The sequence below is a fragment of the Ochlerotatus camptorhynchus genome, unplaced genomic scaffold (assembly GCF_037179485.1).
Source record: "Ochlerotatus camptorhynchus isolate MF236.1 unplaced genomic scaffold, CSIRO-AGI_Acam_v1.1 ptg000364l, whole genome shotgun sequence".
Classification (NCBI taxonomy): Eukaryota; Metazoa; Arthropoda; class Insecta; order Diptera; family Culicidae; genus Ochlerotatus; species Ochlerotatus camptorhynchus.
Window position 1 is genome coordinate 379,535 of NW_027040852.1, and position 24,237 is coordinate 403,771.

Genomic DNA, 24,237 nt, shown 5'->3' on the forward strand with positions numbered 1-24,237 from the left:
AGAGAAGGAAGTCAAGCGCTCTTGCAGACGGGACGAGCGAGCGTGGGTGAACTCCCTGGCCGACAAAGGGGAGAAAGCCGCAAACACTGGCAATATACGCCTCCTCTACGATATCTCACGACGCCTGAGTGGAGCAAGGATGAACCCGAGGATGCCAGTGAAGGACACGACTGGACAATTGCTTACCGACCCCACTGACCAGCTGAAACGCTGGTTTGAGCACTTCGAACAACTTCTTCAAGTTTCGACGGCCAACCAGCCATCAACATCTCGACATGATCCGCCAAGGGTGCGGCGCATCACTCGCGTCAATTCCGAGGCCCCATCACTGCAGGAGATTGAAGCAGCTATCCGAAGCATGAAATCCAACAAGGCTCCAGGGGTCGATCGCATATCAGCGGAGATGCTCAAAGCTGACCCCATGCTATCCGCACAAATGTTGCATCAACTATTCTGTAATATCTGGGACACCGCGACTTTTCCGACCGACTGGATGCAGGGCATCTTAGTGAAGGTCCCAAAGAAGGGGGATCTGACTGTGTGCGGCAATTGGCGAGGCATCATGTTACTGTGTATTGTTCTCAAAGTTCTGTGCAAAGTTATCCTGAATCGGATACAGGAGAAGATCGACGCGACTCTCCGACGGCAGCAGGCAGGATTCCGTGCCGGAAGATCTTGTGTGGACCATATTGTCACGCTCTGCATCATCCTGGAGCAGGTCAATGAATTCCAAGAGCCCCTTTATTTGGTATTCATTGACTACGAAAAAGCTTTCGACCGTCTCAATCACGAGAATCTCTGGGGCGCCCTGAGACGCAAGGGAGTCCCGGATAAAATTGTCAACCTCATCGAAGCGCAGTATGAGGCTTTCACGTGCAGAGTTCTGCATAACGGAGCCATGTCCGACCCTACCCGGGTAGTCGCTGGTGTGAGACAAGGATGTATACTATCACCGCTACTGTTTCTCATCGTAATCGACGAGACCATGGTAGGTGCAATTGACCGTGGGCTGCTTTGGCAGCCTATCACCATGGAGCATCTCAACGACTTCGATTTGGCTGATGATGTTGCTCTATTAGCACAACGGCGCTCTGATATGCAGAGTAAGCTCAATGACCTAGCCGAACGCTCCTCTGCGGCGGGTCTCACCATCAACGTCAACAAGGCCAAATCGTTGGATATCAACACGGGCAACCCTTTCAACTTTACGGTAGTGGGGCAAGCAGTGGAGAAGATCTAAAGTTTCCAATATCTTGGCAGCCAAATAGCGTCGGACGGTGGGACCAAGAGCGACATAGGTGCACGAATCAAGAAGGCTAGGGCTGCCTTTGCGAGTTTACGAAACGTATGGAGATCCAACCAGATAAGTCAACGCACCAAAATCCGAATTTTCAACTCGAACGTGAAATCTGTGTTGTTATACGCCAGCGAGACGTGGTGTGTATCAGCAGAGAGCACTCAAAAACTGATGCCTGCGGTATATAATTCGTGCCTGGTGGCCTCACAACTGGATCTCGAATGTCGAGCTCCATCGTCGATGTCATCAGAAGCCGATAGCAACAGAAATTGGAAAGCGAAAGTGGAGGTGGGTCGGCCACACACTTCGACGGGGCGGAAACAAAATCTGCAAGCAAGCGCTGGATTGGAATCCGGCAGGACATCGCAGCAGAGGCAGACCCAGGGGCTCATGGCGGCGGAGCCTCAATAAAGAAAATAAGCAAGTCGATAGGAATCTGACCTGGGCCCAGGTCAAGGCAAAAGCAAGAAGCCGCCCAGGACGGAAGTCTTTCACGTTGGCCCTTTGCACCGCTGGTGGTGCACAGGACCCTTAAGTAAGTCAGTAATATTGAGAATATTTTGGAATGGATGACACCAGGGTTTTTTAAACAGAAAATCAATGGGAGTTTTGGAAAGAACTTTTAATGATTGTAGACTTTAACTCCATGTCACTTGTGTACACGTGTGTCACTTCAAAGTAAAATTTTAAAATGGCTCAGTGGAAAATTCCAAATCAATTGTGAAAAGGATCCTAAGATCCGTGAAAAATAACAAGTACATCTAATTTGAGCGTAAAATTCCAAAGAAATTCTGATGATAATTAAAAAAAAAACTCAGTAGATAATTCCAAGGGCATCACAAAATGAATTTCTAGATATTTTTTAGGAAACTTCCAAGCAAAATTGCAGAAGAATTTAGAGGAGAAGTCCAAAATAATTCTGAACTAAGGCTCAAAGCAATTTTTAAGTGAATTGTTTAGGAATTAAAATGCGTTTCAATGGCGTTTCAATGCATTAGGCCGAGTTTAAAATCCGTATGCCGAGTTTGGCGTCAAGAAGCAGTGTTAGACTTTTGACAATATCTCAACAATTGGTTTCTTTTTATCAAATCTTACGGTACATACGGAAAGGTAAATAAATTTGGAAGCTATAAGTAATAATAACATTCCGTTTGGTGCTAAACTGCGCTAGATTAAGAAAGATTAGGTGCGGGTTGTTAACCCTATATACATCCCAAATTGATTACCCTTCACCTCACACTGAACACGACAAATAAATCAGTTACCTAAGAACTACAAAGCAACACAGACCAGTTTCTGCACTCTCGTCCGAAAACTATCTCGGTTCACGCCAGCCCGCCCAGTGATTGAAACCAGAATTTCGCCGTTGTTCACAAGTTCGCCTTTGTCGTCGTGCCGGCCAGATTCCGGCATTCAAGCAAGAACATTTGGTGCCGAAACCCGGGAACACATCCCGGACAGTGATTGCGTTCCAACGGAACAATCAATTCGTCGCGAAAATTTATAACCATTCGAACCGTCCCGCGTGGGCTTTCACTGCGTGTATCTGTCCAGTACAATAGAAGCTACCGTTTATACCCCGTTCACATTACAGCCTTTATCACGTAATATAGGCTGTCTTGCAATGAACACTCATACAAAGGATTTCCAGTGAAAACTAGATGTATGAGTGTTCATTGCAAGACAGCGTATATCAAGTGATATACGCTGTAATGTGAACGGGGTATTAGTGATTGTTTCTTCTCACGCTGAGGTTCTACATTGTTAGTGCGACTATTGTGACAAAGATTGCCACGCCGCTCCCGCAAAGAGTGTTGTGCTGTTGGAGATAATTAATTACCGGTTGCTGCTGTAGCTGTTTTGGACTGCATAGGATTTGGACCGCCCCAGAGTGCCGTCGTCAAAGTACCCGTTCGGCCAACCATCGTCGCAGTATCGCCGAGTCGATTTCGTCCAACAAGTCCACGTCGTAACGATCGAAAGGTTAAGTACGGTCGAAGCAGGTGAGTGACCTCTTTTTCTTTGTTGAGGCAGAATGGCTACCGCCACGCGGAGCAAAAAGGCCAAGCAGCTGAAACAACTGGGTGCCAAGCGGGGCAATATACTGCAATCAGCGCAATTGATTCGCGAATTTGACCAAAATTATGATGTTTCGCAAGCAGCCGAGATTCCATTTCGGCTTGATCGTTTGGACAAGTTATGGGATGAGCTGGAACACGTTGATATGGAGCTTGAAGCACTTTGCGGTGAAGACCCTGGCGCCGCTGAAACTCGTGCCGAGTTTCAGAACTTGTACTATCGATTGAAGGGTTCACTTACGAGAAAGCTTCCAGCTCCTACCCAAGCCAATCCACCTGCTCCCGTACAACAACATCAGATTATGCTCCCTTCCTCTGGTGTGCGCCTCCCAGAGCTAAAAATCCCAGAATTTGATGGGAATCCTGAAGATTGGTCTGGCTTTCATGACTTGTTTAAATCCATGATCCATGACAACTACCAATTAACAAACATTCAGAAGCTACATTATCTTCGAGCTTCGTTGAAAGGGGATGCTGCTCGTATCATCTCTTCTCTTGCCGTTTCTACGTACAGCTACACTGTTGCGTGGAAGTTGATAACGGATCGTTACGAGGTCAAGAATTTGTTGATCAAGCAACACATCTCTGCGCTTTTTTCGGTTTCTCCGCTGCGGAATGAGTCCGCTTCTGGCCTTTCTGAACTGGCAGATGAGTTCGAGAAACACGTGAAAATCTTGGGCAATCTAGAAACCAAGGCGCAGCATTGGGATTCTGTGTTGGTGGAGCTCCTTTTCAGTCGTATGGATGCCACCTCACAGAAACAGTGGGAAAATAACCGTGACAAAACCCAGCGTCCTTCGTACGACGATCTCATAAAGTTTATCCATGATCACTCACGCACACTGCAGTCCCTCAAGCTCTCTCAATTAGTTTGTACACCGTCGATGGAGACCAAGCCTACAAAGTCACAACAAGTGTTGGCCCATTCGGCCACAGAACAAACTCCTAAATGAGCTGCGTGCAAACAAGCGCATTTTCTGTTCCAATGCGAGTTCTTTCGTGATCAAACTCCGCATCAACGTTTCGATTTAGTTAAACGGAACAACCTATGCATCAATTGCATCAAAGCATCCCACCAAGCAAGAAACTGTACCAGTGGGTGCTGCAAGTATTGCCAAAAGAAGCACCACACTTTGCTTCATCTCCCGTCGTCCGCCTCCTTGATGACGGGTGGAGCTCCACCACACAGTCAACACACTGAATTCCCAATGCATGAAACAAATCCCAATCTGTCGCATTCTCCTCCGGTTCCGTTCAATAGTGGCCCGGATGTCACTTCGGTCAATCGTGCGTACCCGCTCTCGTCGCCGTCGGTATTTGCGCCTCGCCTGCCCCCGTCGGAAATAGTCACACCTCCTTTCACCGCCTGTCAAACCGTCGCACCAACAAATGGTGGAGAAAATACAGTGATTTTGTACACCGCACTAGTGAATATCCACGATAACCTCGGGCACAGTCAAATCGCTCGTGCACTCCTAGACAGCGGCTCGCAGTCAAGTTTCGTTTCCGAGTCGTTGTGCCAACGTTTATCGCTCAACCGAGTGAAGATCAACATGCCTGTAAGCGGCATTGGGCAAGCAATTGTCAACGTACGTTACGTAGTCTCGGTGAGCATCTCATCCCGATTTGGGTCACAACAATTCCCATTGCATTGCCTGGTGTTGCTGAAACTAACGGTGAACCTTCCAACGAAGACGGTGGATATTAACACGTGGAAAATTCCCAAGCAAAATTGCAGAAGAATTTAGAGGAGAAGCCCAAGATAATTCTGAACTAAGGCTCAAGGCAATTTTTAAGTGAATTGTTTAGGAATTAAAATGAGAGTTAATGCGAATTTTGAGTAGAATTTTAGCAGGAATCTTCAGCAAATTCCTAGAAAAGCTGTAAAATTTGTAGACTGTTATAAATATTTATTTATGGACTCGCAGAGAGCATTTCAATCTTATTTTAGAAGAATTTTGAAATAAACGCGGAGAAAATTCAAAAGGAAATGTTTGAGAATATTATAATAAAATCCTGTAACGTTTTTTGCGCTTCAGGGAAGTTAAACTATAGACAAATTTTGAAGAATTCGAACACAGGTCCGAATTCGTCTCATGAAAAAATGCTGTTATCTTAGTAATGACCCATTTAACCTAGTGATCCTTTCGGTTTTCGGGTTTATGCTTAATTTTAGTGTTTATTGCACAACAGGAAACATTTCCAAATTTACGGGTAAACATCGGGAAAAAACCGGAAAATTGCTAATCGGAATTCAAGTTCGCAACCCTAAATTTCAAAGTCCGGCGTTTCAAATATTGTTGCTAGTTTTGGAACTTGAAAACTAATCCCAAATTCCTCCTCCATGCCCGAAATAATTAATTTTAAATAAAACATCCTGAACCATGAAGATTTTTCTAAATCCATGATCATATAAATTTCTAAGCATGAAATCTAAGCCTCAGGATTTAATTTTTTCCCAAACCTTGAATCTTGACCATTTTCTGTGTCCAATTGTGTAAAAATTTAATTCTTTTATAATTTCCTCCACAATACGCTTGATAATCTTCTGCAGAACACTTTCTGAATTTACTGTGCAATGCTACTAATTTTATTAATAATTCTAACAATTACCTGAAAAAACACTTGAAGTTCTCCTTAGTATTCTCTTGAAATTTCCATAAGAATTTAATTTTTTGAAATGCTCTTCATTATTTCCTTGGAAATGTCTTTTACATTTTATAAAAATTATGACCGGGATATTCTTGGAATACTCATCTGAATTCCTTGGAAATTTTCTTAAAATGTTGTTACAGCTTCCTCTGAACTCAGGATTTTTTTTAATGTCGTTTTGAATAACCTTAAAAATGTCATCGAACCGCTTTTGAAATACTCCTAAGCTGTATTATTTTTTTTTAATGAAAACCTCAAATTAAATTTATTGCAAGGTAATTCATTCTATGCACCCTATTTTTGATTAATGATGGCTTTCAAGTTAATTTTCACTTCAAATAATGTTTCAGAAAAGCTTTGCTGCTTTTATTCACTAGAATCTCATACCGTGTTTTTTTATGTCCATTTAATAGTCAGAATTGATACTTCCAAGAACACCAAGAACTGAAGATGATACATTGTTATTTTTTTTTTCAAAATGGTAAACACTCCCTTATCTCAGTCGATAAAGGCGCTGCTACGAAGCAAGTGTATTCGGTCTATTCATTTTTTGCAATGGAAAATTTCTCGACTTCCTTGGGCATATGATTGCACAGGCATAGAAAGCTCTTGATTAATATGTGGAAGCGCTTCAAAACACTAAGTTGAGAGCAAGCAAACAACTAATATGATATAAGCAATAAGCTTGAAATAACATGTAGTAGTAATACAAATGGTATTTATAAGCAATGAAAACAGTTTTTTATCCGTCGCGGAATAGTATTTGAAATTTGAAACCGCGGATTTCTTTTGAGGACTCGCGGACTTCGCGGATCAATTTTTAAAGATCTTTTTACAGCCCTGCAACTCAGCAATCCATTTTGCTGGAACTTGATTCAGATTTTTGGTGTGCAAGCGAGGATTATGGCTACTTGTATACATTTTAGGATACGTTTGTCAAGAACCTAAAATTAAATTCCCAAGTAAATCACGGGGAGCAGTGTGCAAGTGATAATGCTTATCCGTTATGATGGTGTTTATACTTTTTTTTTATATAGCAACCAATCAAAAGAAATTTCAAAATGAAAGCTTCTCAGGCAAAATTCTGCTGACCTATCCACTCGAAAGCATATTCCACCGGTATCCGCACATAAAACCTAATCCCCTGGCATAAAAAACATGAGATCAGCAGAAAAGCAACGGCCTCCATCTTCATCCAAACACCTTCCGGCAATCGAGAGCAAAAACACACCCGCCATGGCAACAAATTTTCGCCTTCCGTTTATCGAAGTCATATTTATGGGCCGCCCCCAAAGACATTCATCCCGCATGTACACGATCCCACTTGCCAGTTGGGTTTCTCAGTGGAAAAACATCCATACGATTTTTGCCTTATTGTCTCTTTTCCGCTTTCTCCGATTTCCTTTTCCCTGGAACTGCCGTCGGGCTATCGCTAGAGCCTTTCTCCCTAAACCCACTAGATAATACACGGGAAATTTGACGCCTTATTTACTACCTCTTCTATTCCACACGCTGTGTCCGGAACGGTGGATTAATCAACTTTCATGTACATTGGGTTTTTATTCGCCAAAGGTTAGTTTGGGTTTACACTCATACTCCTAAATCGGTTCATTTTAAAATATTCTGTCGGGGGAAATGTGAATTATTGAATTTTAACATAATTTTCCAACAAATAATAGGTTATGGCTCTAAAAACGAAAATCTTCCCCTTTCAAAAATGCACAAAAAAATTCCTTAGACAGAATATTTTAAAACCAACCGATTTAGGAACTCTAGCACCCAAACAAACAGTTGGTGAAGAAAAATCGAATGTACATGAAAGTGGATTAATCTGCCACTTCGGACACGGCGTGTACCATGTTCCTTAGGTCTATGAGGTGTATTAGCCGAAATAGGTTCTCGTAAATTTTGCTCTGTAAGAACCAAGGCTAGAACATTTTACGATTGGCTTTTTCGTTAGAATTCATCAGGATGCTCTGGAGCCTCAGGTAGCCTTATTAGGTATTAGCAAGCCAGAGGCGGTGGGAAATTGCCTCGACTTCCCTGTATTTGACACACAATCTACAGATTCATGCATTGGTAGTTTATAACTGGGGAAGTGCTTTAAAGAAGACAAAGTTGAGAGTAGGCAAAAGCTTGAGTCAAAGCGTCAATGCCAGGAAGATGAAGATGATGCTTACTGCGCTCACTAAAAAGGAACGGGATGGCTATGTAGAAAACAGAGCGTAGGTTACCCTAGAGAGGGTCTGGTGTAAGAAATTCAAAACAAACTGCCTTGGCAACCTATGCCTAGGTGGTTTCTAGCAACACTACCGATGCAATCAAAATAGGCGTTGCTCGATTGGCTCTGGCTTTGGCAGTTCGATTGCCTGAAAACCAGCCAGTCCGCTCCTCTCTTATACTTCTCTCTAGGTTACCCTGTTCCGAACTTTGTGTGCTATACTGACTAGCTGGTGGAAACCGTGACTCTAAAAGCTGCCGCACTGCAAACGAAACTAAATCAGAGAGTGAGGCACTTTTACTCAGTTGCGAGTAACTTAAACTCATTCGTATGGAGAAATTTCTAAAAGCGTACACTGAGAAGAAAGAACGTAAGAATTCCATAAGAACCACTTATGAATGATAGCCACAAGAAATCGTTATGAATTTCATTGATTTGCCTTATGAAAAATAATGTCGACCAAAAAATAATAAAATGGAGCTGACTGGAACCGAACCATGAACGTTGAGTTACGGGGCCCGTCTTTCACGCTTGGGAAAAAAATAAATGGTTAAAGGCGTATAAAGCGAACCCTACACGTATCAATATATTGACGCGAAGGGGAATTATTGACAATAATATTGATGATGTGAACACAGAATTATTGTCAATACCGATGTATTGACGTCAATATAGAATGTATTGACAATACGATTATTGTCAATAAAAACAAACGTGTAGGGTAGAGTGATGCAAAATTTAAAATTTTCGCTCCACAGTACTTAAACGATTCCAAATCGGATTCTGACTAACCTCTCAAAATTTGAACCCATTTGGAGAGAAACTGAGATGGCACAAACCATTTGAAGTTTCTATGGGAATTACTATGGTAAAATCAAGATTTTTGTTCTTGTCTATCTAATAATTCACCATATCGATCTACTTCAAAAGCTTTCAAATGTACTTGTAGGAAATTTGCTTTGCTGAAGACCACTTTCTGATTAAATGCAAGGATCGAAAGTTATCAATGGTTCAATGCACTGATGTCTTATGATCATGCTCAACCAACTGCTCAGCAGGCAACATTGGTGTTTCTGGGGCATTGAATAGGACACACAAATCATGGCTACTATGTCACACTACAAAATACAGTGTTGCCTACAGAGCAGCTGCTTGATCATGTCATAAGTTTACCAATCTTTTAAATAATTAATAACTTTTTCATGTCTCGTTTTACATAGAAACGATCTTGAGCAAAGTTGTAGCTGAGAATATTTTCTATAAGAATGCCTATCGAACTGTTTTGCAGCTCAATATGGAAAAAGACTAGAAGACAATGAACAAAAAGTTGAGATTTCCCATAGTAATTTACATGTAAACTACAAATGGCTTGTGCGAAGTCTGTTTCCAACCAAATGAGTTGTAACTTTGGGAGGCTAATCAGGACCCGATTTGAAACCATTTAAGCACTGTGGAGCGAAAAAGTCAAATTTTGCATCAGTCTAGTGTAGGGTTCACTTAAGAGCTATTTCATGTGAGACCAAAATCATTCATAAGTCACGCTTATGAAATTCAAATGTGTGGTTCATAAGTCGAGCCTTATGAAATTCTTAAGTACAATCCCAAGTAACAATCTAAAAGCTTGTAAGATTTATTCTTATTTTATCATTGTTTTATCATAGCATCCCTTGCAGCCTGTGGTTGTATTAAGGTTTTGTGTGCTTGTTATAAAATCAAGTCAAGTCGTCTATAAAACTGTTTTATGACTACTAAATTAAACCTCAGACTTCATAGTTTTAACGGTAGCTGTAAGGTGGTTCTGTATCACTACTTATAACTGCAGAATAAAACCAAAACAAAACATACAATTATGTTTTATGGCATACTTTTTATGACCGATATAAAACTTGAAGCAGTCTTAGACCTTCATTAAAGCCTAATTACAACTATCATCTTTATCAGAGGTCTAAGATTCACAGATAAGAAATATACTACAACAATAACAAAAAATACTCTGAAAATTGTTACCAATATAAAAAAAAAACAAATCTATTCAGATACATGAAATGAAAACCCCTTCAGTGCTTTTGAGCACGATGAAGATGAGACGATCGCCAATATGAAACTCCTGGAGGATCAACAGTTATGGGCTCCCTCATATAACATAAGGCATAGTGCGGTGAAGGAGCTCTTAAAAATATTGAACAAGTGGCCTTCCGATACACTTCTGAAAGATCCACGAACCCTTCTTAAAACAACGCAAACAGTTTCACTAAATCCGGTTGGAGACGGCCAGTATTGGCATCACGGCTTTAAACTTTGTTTTGAAAAAGCTTTTAGTGGATTCAATAAACATTTCTTACATCTTGATTACAAGAGAAAATATGAGGATCGCTTGGAATGTTGACTTTTTGACAGGTAGCTAGTTATAGAGCTTAAATATAACTTAACGCTCTCAATTTGGACTACGAAATGCTAAGATAAAACTATTAGGTTTATGTTACGCTATAGAATTTCAATCTAGGAGAATATGTTATATTGAGGTATTTTTAAGGAGTAGCAAGTTATAACGAAAAAAATGTCGTCGTATGAAAAAATTTCACACAGTATGAATAATTACGCTTTAATTGATAGGTGACAAAACACTTTCCTACATCTATTTATATTTAAATAATATGTGACTGGTTATTGCTCAACAGTAGTAACAGTTTTGTACTAAATATATAATCTTTTATTGACTCTATAACGCATGGTGCTAATGCAGACTAATTAAAAATATCCCTATATGTATTTTAGTATTCATATGGCACACTGAATTTATGCTCCTATTTGGTATAATAATCACCATAAATATTGCACGGCATGCTGTGAAGCATATACAAATTGGTTTAAAATTGTAATAAAGTCGCCTTATTTTCAATATACAATAATATCAGTTATTATTACCAACTGACAAGGATCATGATTTCACATCAAACATTGAAAGAATAAAACCATAATAAAATATTTCTCAATCGAAAAACCCCAACTTAAAACCTTCAAGATTGTCAAAATGTTTTGCGCATCATGTTTTATCAACTTCTTCAGGAGAGATTTATGCGGTTTTAATATAGTTGTAAAGTAGTCATCAAAACGTTGTTAAAACTTTCTGACCTGGAGGAGGTTTAATGTTTTCATTTTTAACAACCACGTGTAGAGCGTGATAAAACTGACATAAAACCTATGCTCCTAAGGTTGTTCGCATATCTAGTTTTAATGATTGCATTAAAACTGGGCCAATTGGCCATGACATGGCTGTATACCGGTTCTCAGGAGGTTGTTAAAGCAATGTGGTCGTCAGTGAAGGTTTTATAACTTGGTTGTATCAACTGCTATTAAGGGGTTACGCCTACCTGCAAGACCGAAAAAAAGCGAAAGTTTGGATTTTTTTTTCTCGAAAACGACGCAACATATTGAAAATCGGTTTTCTGCCGTTTATTGAACACACATTAAATGGTAAATTTATCAGTCGATGCTGTAAAAACGAGGTCCTAGTGCCCCGCACGGCTGCTCCCCGTGAACGATGTTCTAAAAAACGCTTTTTGCGGTGCCAACTGCTGTTTGTGATGTAATCATCTGAAATAAAAAAAAACCATGCCAAATCGTTAAGCATGTGTTAAACTAGTCCTTGATCGTTCGGTTTTATTTTTTAATTTTTTTTTGACAAAATGGCGACTTTGCAAAGTTGAAGTGCCGATTTTTGATCCTTAAAATGTGTCTTTGATCGGCTGTAAAAAATCGAAATTAAATGATAGACGAAATCCGAACGATCGTGGATTGCACAAAATAGTACTGAACAGAAATCAAAACGAATCGGATGTATACATTTCGAGAAATTTTTGGCACCGGTTTTGAAAATATGATTCCGAGATAATCGCGTTTAAAGTTTCAAGTTGGGCTTAGTCCACTATAAGTGAATATTTTTGTACGTCGCATAACTTTCACAATTTTCATCGGATCGGATCAACTTGATCTTTTGAGGAAATATTCTTGACTTTATATACTTTCGATTAGGACAATACAAAAAAATAGATTTTTTGAAAGTTTGCAGGTAGGCGTAACCCCTAAACTTCAATAAAACAAAAAATGTTGCTTGGGGAGTAACCTATGCTTTTAAAAAATTATCAATACGAATGAGTAAAAGTGACTCACTCTCTGAGTAAGATTCGTTTTTAGTGTGTGCTCGTTTCTGAGGGCGATATGACAACACGACAATTGCATTGCTATGGAATTACTACCCGCAGATGGAAAGCAAGCCCCCTTGAGAGTTAACCACCAGCAACATCAAGATAAAAGTGCAGACATGTATTACCGCGGGAGGAAATCAGTTTTACTACGCCCGCCGTCGTTTGTCCATCAAGGACTGTATAATAGTCCTTCCGCTGCGTCTGATTTCCCGCTGAAGGAATCCTTCATCTTGGTAGTAGTATATCCAATCATCTCAGCAGGAGGGAAGGCTTAAATTTGTTTGTTCGAACATAGGAATCAACTGCTCTTATTGAGGTTTTAGGTTTGGAAAATTTTGGTTCAACTTCTTTATTTTTTCCGTAATTCACATAATTTGAAAATCCATATCTCAGCTTCAATCTTATTACATTTTTACGACTGAGCAATGCTGTTATGGCAGATTTTTTTAAAATGAAATATACTCACTACAAAATGGGGCTGATTTCAAGTTGCCAATAATAGAACAGCTGACCAACACGCAGTTCAAATGGAAAGGTTGTCGAATAAAAAGGGGCTGCCGACAATAGTCGCACTCACCTGAGAAGTTTCGACCGTTGTAAAAACGCTTTCAAACATTTTTAAACAATTCTGCCAATTGGAATGGATAGAGAAGCAAGCAGCAGATAAAAGTAAACAAACAAACACACCATATGTGTGTGTGTGTGTGTGTGACGCTGAGATAATGCTTATAGGAAAATCCAAAAATTTGAACTAAAAGCCTCAAAAATATGCCGGAAAATGAGGAAAATTGACGTACCAATAGACTGAGTGAATCGAATCATTACTTTTCTCATATTCGGAAATTTTTCCTGAACAAACCTGGAAAAACATGAGGCAAATTTAATCATCGCTGAGTTTCTGTACTCTATATGAATTATGAGTTAACTAAACTCAAATTTGGATTGTTATCATTCGCCGTGTGGAGCTTACTTCCATATTCATCACGTGCGTTGCAATCATATTTCACATCCAACAGTAGAAACCTCTTCTGGATGTGTGATAACCAAGGAATCAAAAATATCTCCAAATAATCTTCTTCCTTTTTTTCATGACAAGCAGTCCTTGCGACACAGCTCACTCGGGGGCGGTAGAAGGAAACGAGCAAATTGTTGGCAAACTGCTGCACGAAGTAAAGCCGAAGATGATACGTGTTTATTTATTAATTTAATTTATTTGATAAGGCTCAAACGAATTAACTTTCGTAGCCGAGGATTCTTGATCACTATACAATACATCGTAAAAATATAGTCAAAAGGTACAGCACAATAACCACTTTATCTTCCACTATCCAAAAAGCCTCTTCCATCAGAACTGGAGTCGCTTCCAGTGTGGTTTCACTGTATGGCAGTTACGCCATCGGAGGCAGAGCGCTTCTATTGAAGCAATGGACGCAAAACGTGGTCAACACTCACACACTCATCACGAAACGGTTGCTTTCCAAACTCGACGACGCATCGACCCAAAGAACTGCTAATGAAGAACAATGAGGAGGACCACACAATGGTTGCTGCCGAGGAAACAGATGATCGCGTGACACACATCTAGAGTGGCCTGCTTTTGTCGACAGCCGTTGTTGTTATGTATTTTCTTAATTCAGATCAAGCTATGTCCTTATCCATGTATATTGGTTGCTTTATGTGTTTGGACTCGCTAATGATAACTGTGTGTCTCATTTTCGAGTTATCTCGAGCCAAGTCGATAAGAAATCGCCTCTAAACTTGCTTTTGACGGCAATTTCTGAGCTACGAACCAAGATTAAGCAAAGCAAAGCCCATTGCACAACTCTCACCAGCTACAACCTCTCTCGATCCACGAAGGGGCGCTAAACGTCCCCACGAAATGGAATCAACTGAACGGGATCCTGATATATAACTGCCAAATTGGGAGCAAACAAACGCAGGATAATGTTGTGTCAGTTCCCATTTTCAAAAACAATGTGGAACAAAAAAATTGGCTATATCTGTTCAGAATTTACCCCGACGTCACTGTGGAAGCTGTACGGGCCATGACGAATGCCAATCTCGAAATCGACAGCGATCCACCGGTAGTGAAGCTCGTTCCGAAAGGCAAACTTACACCAACACGCTTCCGTTTGTGTCTTTCAAAATAGAACTTGATGCTTCGCTTAAAAGTGAAGCACTTGACCCTGTAAATTGACCAGAAGGACTGCTGTTCGAGGATTATGGGTCTGAACAACCAAAAAACCAATCACGCCGTTAGTACTGCCGGATTTGGAAATTCTGCTTTGGTCACTCATTTGAGCTAACAGTCAATTTTTGATAGAGCTAGAATTAGGGCGTAACAGCTTTTGTAAACAATGAATTCTCTCGATGATTTCACGAAACTCAAGGCACGCCCACGCAAACCAACATAACCAACGGGAAGGGGAAGTCTTCCCCTACCAGATGGTGACGAGTGAGCGAGCCTTGGCTTTCTAGAGATCATCGAGAGAAGCCATTGTTTACAAAAGCTGTTTCGCCCTAATTCCAGCTCTATCTAGAATTGTCAATGACTGCTGTCAGCGATGAACATGTGCAGATTTTTGTATTAGCTAAATTTGAAACAAAATCATTTATTGAGCTAAAAAAGTTACATGGAGCCGTTAAAGTGCAGAAGCATCTGAACTGCTTGGATAACAATAATGTAACTCAGAATGCACGAAATTACACTTTTTATTACCAGGTGAATCTTTGTCATTAACGAAAAAACGAATGTGATTTTGAATGTCAATGACAATGGCAAATCTCAGCACTGGTTGCCAGTATCTACAAAGATCATGAAAATTTCTATCCATGGGGGCCAAACAGTACCAATGAATGTGGCCAGGTGTGCCCGACTGTGTTTTACGCACACTGTGCGGAGTGACCAACCCCTTCGGTCCTCATTATAATAAGAAACTTTGCTCAAAACACCACGTCTTGCTGTTTCGTTTTGGAGTTATTTATTATTGTTGTTATTATTTTTCTTCCTCCTCTTCTTCTTCGTCACATCAATTTATTAAGGAGAATTTCAGCCAGAGGCTGTTTCGTCTCCGGCAGCTGGATTGCATTCCTGACCCACTGTACATGGGCAATTATACCCAGTGAACTGGACCACACTGGATACAGCCGGACATGTTCCGGGTGGCACTGGGGACATAGCGAGATTTAGACATATCAAATCAAGTGAGATTTAAAAACTTTAATCATTGGTGATTATATTGAGCGTCCAGGAGCACATTAAAACATGATCCAGATGCTCCCTCGGAAAGTGGCCAGATTTAGACTCAAGCCAAAACCCATCGGCCATCTGGAATCTGGACCGCATACAAATTTGACGAGAAGATCATTGCAGGTCATATTGAATGTTCAGATCCACATTGGATACACCTGGATATGATCATTAGGGTGTGTCAAGTTTGTATGGTGGATCACTGCTCTACCGATGTGTATTGAGGTCTCAAAAACCAGTGTCAAATTTGAACGAATTTAATTATAGTCTGGTTTTGCGGGAGAATTTTAAATTTTGTATGGGAAAGTGTACGGGAATCAAACGTAAACCTTGCCAAAAATTGAAATATTGCTCAAATTTCATCAAATCTCGGAAATGGATTGGCTATATTATGCAGAACATAACATGCAGAATCCCGCGAATCGAGATTTCAACCAAATTTGTTAAAATTTTGCACATTTGTTGGAGACCTCAATGGAAAATCATTTACATAATTTCGTATATTCATTTACATTCATTTGCCACTAACTTTTTTCATCAACAGAGTTCCGTAAAATGATGTACACTGGAGTCGCTTTTTACGCGGTTTTTTTTTACACGGTTTTTTACGCGGTTTTTTTTTACGCGGATTTCGGAATTTACACGGTTTTTTTTTACGCGGATTTCGGAATTTACGCGGTTTTTTTTACGCGGTTTTTTTTACGCGGGACGTATCACCCGCGTAAAAAGCGACTCCAGTTTATTAAGCTTGTTCTTCTTCTTCTTCTTCTTCTTATGCTTCTTCTTATCCTCCTCAGCATTTCAAGCATATTGCTTATCGCATTTCAAGAACAAAATATGAAAAGGGCTTACAAGCTTTTTCTAAACAAACTTTCTTATGCTCTTTTCTCGCCACCCATAAAGGGTGATACGGTCAAAATTTGGTCAATATCAACTTGACGTATTTCTTTCAATTTTGCATTTAAAAAACCTGAACACCCCTCATTTTGAAGGTGTGTGTGTGTAGAATGTTGCTCCTATTTTGATTTTGGAATTCACTCTTCAGTTGTCAAAATGCCGTCCAAGCAAAAAGAGCAGCGTATCAAAATTTTGCTCGCGCATCGCGAAAATCCGAGCTACTCGCACGCAAAGTTGGCAAAATCGCTAAAAGTTGCCAAATCAACCGTTACAAATGTAATTAAAGTGTTTGGGGAACGTTTGTCGACAGCCAGGAAGTCTGGATCGGGGGGAAATCGAAAACCGGAAGCCGCTGAGACGACAAAGAGAGTTGCCGGTAGTTTCAAGCGAAACCCTAACCTCTCTCTCCGAGATGCCGCAAATAAGCTGGGTGTATCGTCTACAACCGTGCATCGAGCCAAAAAACGAGCCGGACTATCGACTTACAAGAAGGTAGTGACTCCAAATCGCGATGATAAACAAAATACGACGGCCAAAGCGCGATCCCGGAGGCTGTACACGACGATGCTGACGAAGTTTGACTGCGTGGTAATGGACGACGAAACCTACGTCAAAGCCGACTACAAGCAGCTTCCGGGACAGGAGTTTTATACGGAAAAAGGAAGGGGAAAGGTAGCAGATGTTTTCAAGCACATGAAACTGTCAAAGTTCGCAAAGAAATATCTGGTTTGGCAAGCCATCTGTACCTGTGGCTTGAAAAGCAGCATTTTCATAGCTTTCGGGACTGTCAACCAAGAAATTTACGTGAAAGAGTGTTTGAATAAACGTCTGCTGCCTTTCCTGAAGAAACACGGTTGTTCCGTACTGTTTTGGTCGGATTTGGCATCTTGCCATTACGGTTAAAAGGCCATGGAGTGGTACGCCGCTAACAACGTGCAGGTGGTTCCCAAGGACAAGAACCCTCCCAACACGCCAGAGCTCCGCCCAATTGAGAAATACTGGGCTATTGTCAAGCGGAACCTAAAGAAGACCAAACAAACTGCTAAGGGCGAGCAGCAGTTCAAGGCAAACTGGCTTTCTGCGGCGAAGAAGGTGGACAAGGTGGCTGTACAAAATCTGATGGCAGGGGTCAAGCGTAATGCCCGGCAATTCGGATTTGGAAAAGCGGAAGCCTAACTGAATATTTTTCCTGAATTTTATACTAATTGTACTTGAAAAAGAAATTTAATTTGATTTTTTAAATAAACGATTTCACCGATTTACACGCGTTTTCCCTTGACCAAATTTTGACCGTATCACCCTTTATGATAACAACTCAAACCATCAACTTCACCGGGTAGGGGAAACTTTGATGATGTTGTGTCACGATGATGTTGTTGGTTTGCGTGAGCGACCCTCAGTTGGCGACAAAAGGGCCTACAAAGGTTTCTTTACAAAAAGCTTGTATGCCCTTTTCACATGTGGCTCTTGATTTAAGCTTATTGTGTGCTCTAAACTTAGTGTTCTAGATGCACTTCCACAGTTATTAATTGAGAGCTTTCGATGCCTGTACCATTTTTGCATTAGTATAATTGTGTTGCAAGTACAATCATACTTTATGCCCAGACAAAAGTTGCAGCAAATATCGAAACCTACAAAAGTTTCATACATTATTTGATAGAGCTCTGTTGATGAAAAAAGTTAGAGGCAAATGAATATAAATGAATGTATCATGCTCTGGGTGTATCTTCAAAAAACTAATAGATATCAAGGATATGGGGTAGGTGTACCAGTTATGACTATACATGTCTATTATGGTGTGTTCCAATTATGGCCTATGGAATTCCCATGTGCCATAATTGAAACACATCATAATAGGAACATATTGCCATCGTTGGTAGACCTACCCTATTTGATATTGAGGGAAGCAAGCGGGATGTGGAAAATTAGAATCACATCGTTGAGCGTTATTCGTTATTGAGAGAAGTTTTTCGAATTATTTATCAGTTGGTACCAGAACAATTGGGATATCAGGAAGGTCATTCTTGTGAAATCGCGTGGAATCACGCAAAATAGAAAGATAACTTGGAGCGTAAATATACGATTGTTGCTGTTTTTTATTTTATTTTTTTTTTTGACGTAGGACTACTTCTGTGATTTCTATATGGAGGTATACTTTGTGAAAACCAAAAATGGAACATGTAACAAAATTATGAAAGATTAATAACTCAGGTGCCCCTGAATCAATTTCAATAATTTTATCACCAATTGATCAGAAATATATGATCATTTCTCAAAATATCACTTTTGAAAATTGCATGAATATGCAACTGTTGCTATGATAATTAAAATTATCACCGATTGTCTGCGAAAAGCGCTTTCCCTAACACAGATTTCAAAGTTGAATTCCAACCGGTCTCACCAAACGGTGTTTATTCAATCACCGCGTGGTGAGTCGTGGTGTTCTCCAGTACACAACAAAGGGCTCCCCGCTAGCAGCTAGCTATCAAGGCTGCCCACAACCGCTGATCGGAGTCAGTTCCAATCACCGTGTGTGGTGGTGTCCGGTCGTCGGCATCAGCAGCAGCAGTGATTTCGGCGCGTGGCGTTGAACATTGTTTTTCAGTACACAACGAAAGGCTGCCTGCAAGCAGCGAGCTGCAGCCCACATGAGCATCCATAGAAGGAGGAAGAAGCCGCATCGCTATTGATCGGAATCAGTAGCTTTTCGTGAGTCATTTTGGGCCATCTATGGCAAGCGCGTTCCTACTGCAGTTAACAAATAAGATTTATTATATAAGACCACTATTGCCTAAAACCCCATAGAGCTGTCCCTTGTAGTTTTTCTTTTATCGCTTTTCAAACAATTTCTAGGCCCTTTTTGTTAATTACAACCAATCGCTTTGGAATTACGTGTACTACTGCATATATGTAAATGTTTTGAAAGCTATTTGTCTGACAGAACTCAACAGTCTCGTGGGGAACCCAAGTAACACAAATTCATAGAAATATGTTGAGTAAACTTTTTTACAAGCAAATCAAGTTATATACATTTTATATAAACTGATATATAACCTGGGGGTGTTGACACATCTAAATCTCAATTTTAGATGGTCGTGAAATTTCACGTTATCGAATCAATCTACGATAAATCGTTTTTCATCTCTTTCATCCAAATTCATCTACTCGCATTGCTCTCCAGCTTTTTGCAGGACATCTTCAAAATCTCCATCAACCTTCTTTCTATATACTAAGCGTGCGCGCATCTCACAACATCAAAGCGAAATTTTTCCTGCATCTTAGATAGCGTCATTCCCCTCGAATAGAACATGTGTGTTGTTTAGGAAAAACCTTGGAGTGCCCCAGGGAAGTGTCTTAGAGCCGCTTTTTATTTATTATGTATCTTAATGACATGCGAAGTGTTCTGCGATTTTGCGGTATCAATATTGTTGCAGATGATGCTGTGCTATTTATTGCAGTTAAGGCTTGATTGAAGATTTGCGTTCTCTCAGTAGATGGTTGAAGAAATTAAATATAAGACAATCTAAATGCATGGTCATTTCTCGGAATCGAGTAAATGAGAACGTCGTCGGAACGTAATTGATGAGACTATTGATCGCATTCGGGAAATTAAAGATCTTGGCGTGATTATTGATGACAAACTTAAGTTCAACTCTCACATTGAAAATGTCATCAAGAAAATTGACATGAAGCATGAACTTCTGTATCGTTTAAAAAATGATTTAACTATTGGCAGTAACATTCAGCTATAAAAATCAATTATCTTCTGATTTTTTACCCTTCTATTTTATTTTTAGCCAATGAAACATAAATACCGAGAATACAGCGCTTGCAGAACAAAATAATGCGTTTGATTTTGAAATGCAAAAGATTCACTTCCTCAATTTTGATGCTGGATGCTCTGAGGTAGTTGTCGTTGAAGCAATGAATTGTGTATTTTTTTTAAAGTAGTGAACGTTTCGCTGGCTCTATGTTTCTGTGATCGAATTAAATTTAAATTTTGGGAGAATACTTTAGGAATGCTACAGCATTATTAACTAGCATTACAGGATATTAAAGAAGAATTACCAAGAAAAATGTTGGTTTTATGCTGGTTTTAAAGAGGTTTATAAGGCTTAAGGACCACCCACATTAGATCCGTTTGCATTGCGTTGACGTAAGATTGACATTTTTAGCTGTTACTTTGCTGCAACGTGTCAGATCCGGATTATATGTGGGTGGATCTTTGGAATGGACTTGGAATGGACCATAATAAAACCAGAAATGTTGCTTTTAAAGAAACTCCTTGGAAAACTTTATGGGATTTCTGGGATTTTTTTGAGGGAGTTCATACTAGAATTCTAAGGTTATTTTTAGGTTTTTCACTTTTCTTTTAATATGTACACGGCGAATAAGAACGACCCAAATTTGAGTTTAGTTCACATAAAAAATCTGCCGGAAAATGAGGAAAATTGACAAAAAATTTACTCAGTATAGGAGTAGTACCAATAGCGGCACAGGTGGTGTAGTGGTAAGCGTGATTGCCTCTCACCCCAGCAGGCCTGGGTTTAATCTCAGTTGGCGCCCTTGGGATGTTCTGAGGAATAATATCTCTGATCACGCCTTCCTTCGGAAGGGAAGTAAAGCCGTTGGTCCCCGGTTCATGAGTTGATGGGTTGATAGGTAGGGTCCAGGTGTGGAAGCTGCCTCCCTGGCGTCGGTAGCATTGGTGCTAAGCGCGGAAAACAAGATCAACGGAAAACAAACCAAGGATACAAAATCTTTACTTTTCTCATTTCGGGAAGTTTTTGGACAAACCTGGAAAAACATGAGGCAAATTTACTCATTGCTGAGTTCCTGAACTTTATGTGATTTAAGAGTTAACTAAACTCAAATTTGAGTCGTTCTCATTCGCCATGTATTATAAGGAGAATACCGTGTTAGTTCTAAGTAGAATTTGAAGAGAAGCTGAGGAGGCTTTTACGAAAGTGCTGAAGATTATTCAAAGTAAATTCTGAGCTTAATTCCAGTATCACTCCAAAATAATGCTGAGTAGATGTTGAAGTATATTTCTAGGAGGACTCCAGGGAACCAGGGGTTGGAATCTGATGAATTCTGAGATAGTCCTAAGAAAATTCTTTAGAAAATTTCAAAGAAACCCAGTAATTAGTTCAAAGGGAATTAATAAGATAATTCTCAGACATAGGAAAATTTTCGCGATGCAAACAAATCAATAAAAAACTAGGTGATTTTTTCAATTCATTTTCATTTTCATTTTGCAGCGCAGGGTGGAGCAGTAAGAGCGCAAGGCAATCCAAGGCCGATAGTAAAGGAGGGGTAATGGCTGACTCGCCACATGCAGGCTACATGATCGCCATGGGAAGGGATAATGATTAGATTGAGGTAGGTGGTTGGATGTTTGTTGGATTGAGATGGCCACGATGCTACAAAATGATATGGAATGTGTAAACTGGAAATAGTTTGAAATTTAAATGAGTTATTTAGAATTCGTTACTTAAGCTTTTCCGAATTGCCAATTACTTCTATCAGAGATTTCGCGTATTGAGAGAATAATATAGTAATCGAGTACAATGAACTCAGGGGAAAACAGTACCTACAAAAGATTAAAAGTTATTAATTGTCACATACCTCTACTTTTACTTTTTTCCTAAACTATTCCTATCCTTGTTAATGCTGCTTGTTATTGGTCTGCTTGCATTTTCTTATTGAAGTTCAAGACTAAATAGGAAAATTTATTATATAACTTTAAAGGTTAGTTGCCTTCCTAAGCGGTCTCTCCGCATCCTAATTATTTAGTTAATCTACCTAATGTTATTAGACTTTCTGAATTTTCTTATTTAAGTTCGTTTGATGAATATGATATCTCATTAGTCTAATTTAATAAATTATTGAAATCTCTAATTCACCTAATCAATCACTTGTGCTTGTAATCTAAAGTTAAACGTGTTTCAAGTACTTTTGATTTTGACCTATACCTATTTATTATATCTTAGTTCGACCCAGGTGACACCTTCAAGTGACTAAAATGCTTAACTTTGAAGTTAGTTTCCTAGCAGATTTTAAATTATATAGGGTATATGTTCCAACTACGCTCACACGTTTCCACTATGTCGTCCCACAAAATTACGTATGAGTATGTCACAATAGAAGCACGACACAGTGGAAATCCCGAGCCACATTTCAAACATTTATCCCAAATCAAAATGAAGCACATGTAAGATTAGTTACAATACCATGTACAAAAATGATGTTTAACATTGTTCCCTGAGTAATACTTCAATGAAAACAACAATGAAAGCTTGTCACGCAAGTAGAAGGAGCACCGTTAGGCACTTTCTGAAATATTTCAATAGTATAATTCCCTTGCAAACCCAAATAAATCTATCTGCGTAAAAATAAATAAAATAAGAGTGATTTGCGGCAAAACCCACCAGTATTACACCCAACGTCAGTGCCTATACGTAAGCGTACTACGACGCGGCTTTCAATCAAAGGAGTAACAAGTGTGATACTATCACTGCTGGACTAGATCCTTGGTTTTCTCATGCAGTGGTTCATCAGAGAGGGGAAGCTTAGTAATCCCCATTGCCTGCCCATGGCGCCATTCTATCGCACCGGCCATAAACCTACCGTCTCCAACACTCCACTAACATGAAATTAAGCCCGCCCAGCAACAGCAAGGTGCAAAAACTAGCCAAGGGGAGGGAACTAGGTTATTTTTTTCAATTCAGTCATGAAAATTTAAACTGAAGAATTTATAAATTTGGGGTTTATTGAAAGGATTTGACGTTCTACTCATCTCCAAAATTCCCACTCCAAATAAGTGCTAACCTGGTGCTGCACATTCATAGACTGCACTGCGGTAGTACTGATCGTAAATCCTGGAACCCAATCCGGAACAATTCATCATCGTTGTCAATGTGACTCACCGCCCCGTTCTGATTTATCACTTACTTCTAAACGTCGCGTCGCTATCATATTTCACCGAGAACAGCGCAAGCGAACAAACAATTCAACCACACTGGAAAACTAATTGATTTCAAAACCAAACTTTGCAGTCGAAACCCATCAATTTCCCTCCAATTTATCGACTTCGTCTGCTGACTCGCAGCCGTAGTCATCCGCTTATCAATCACTTCCGTCGCAAACGAATGCCGATTGTCCGCCCGGACCTGCGGAAGGAGACACGAAATGACAACAGATGGAGTCCAGGTTAGCGTTAGAGTGAGATAGAACGAACGGAACAAATATAAACGAGATCAAATGAGATAAACTGGGTAATCCTCGGAAAGTGTGGCACTACTACCACTGTCGAGGAGTTCACTTTCACGGTTTGAATTTTACACTCTGTTTCTTGTGATGCGATAAAGGATCCTAGCCCTTGTGGGCTTTTTGGAAAAACAAAGCGAGCAGTGAGGCGTGAGTCAATGATTTTCTCATCGTCATCGTCCTTTGAGAAAGCTTTCGAGCTGAGAGTTTCGCTCTCCCTCTCTCGATTATTTTATGGCGCGTGCGTGACGCGCCCCGATTTCATTGAAAGAGGACTCGCTCGCACACGTGCTGGGGATGCTGGATGCTGTGTCCTGTCGATGGGCTCCACAGGGAGATGAATGGTGTGGCAGCTTCTTCACAATGAA

At 40.1% G+C, this 24,237-nt stretch overlaps 1 protein-coding gene across 1 annotated transcript in view; it reads left to right on the plus strand.

Moving 5' to 3' along the window:
* The window catches only part of LOC135709777 (arginyl-tRNA--protein transferase 1-like), a 413,720-nt gene that overhangs the window by 125,403 nt on the left and 264,080 nt on the right, over window positions 1-24,237 (plus strand). The window lies entirely within an intron of this gene.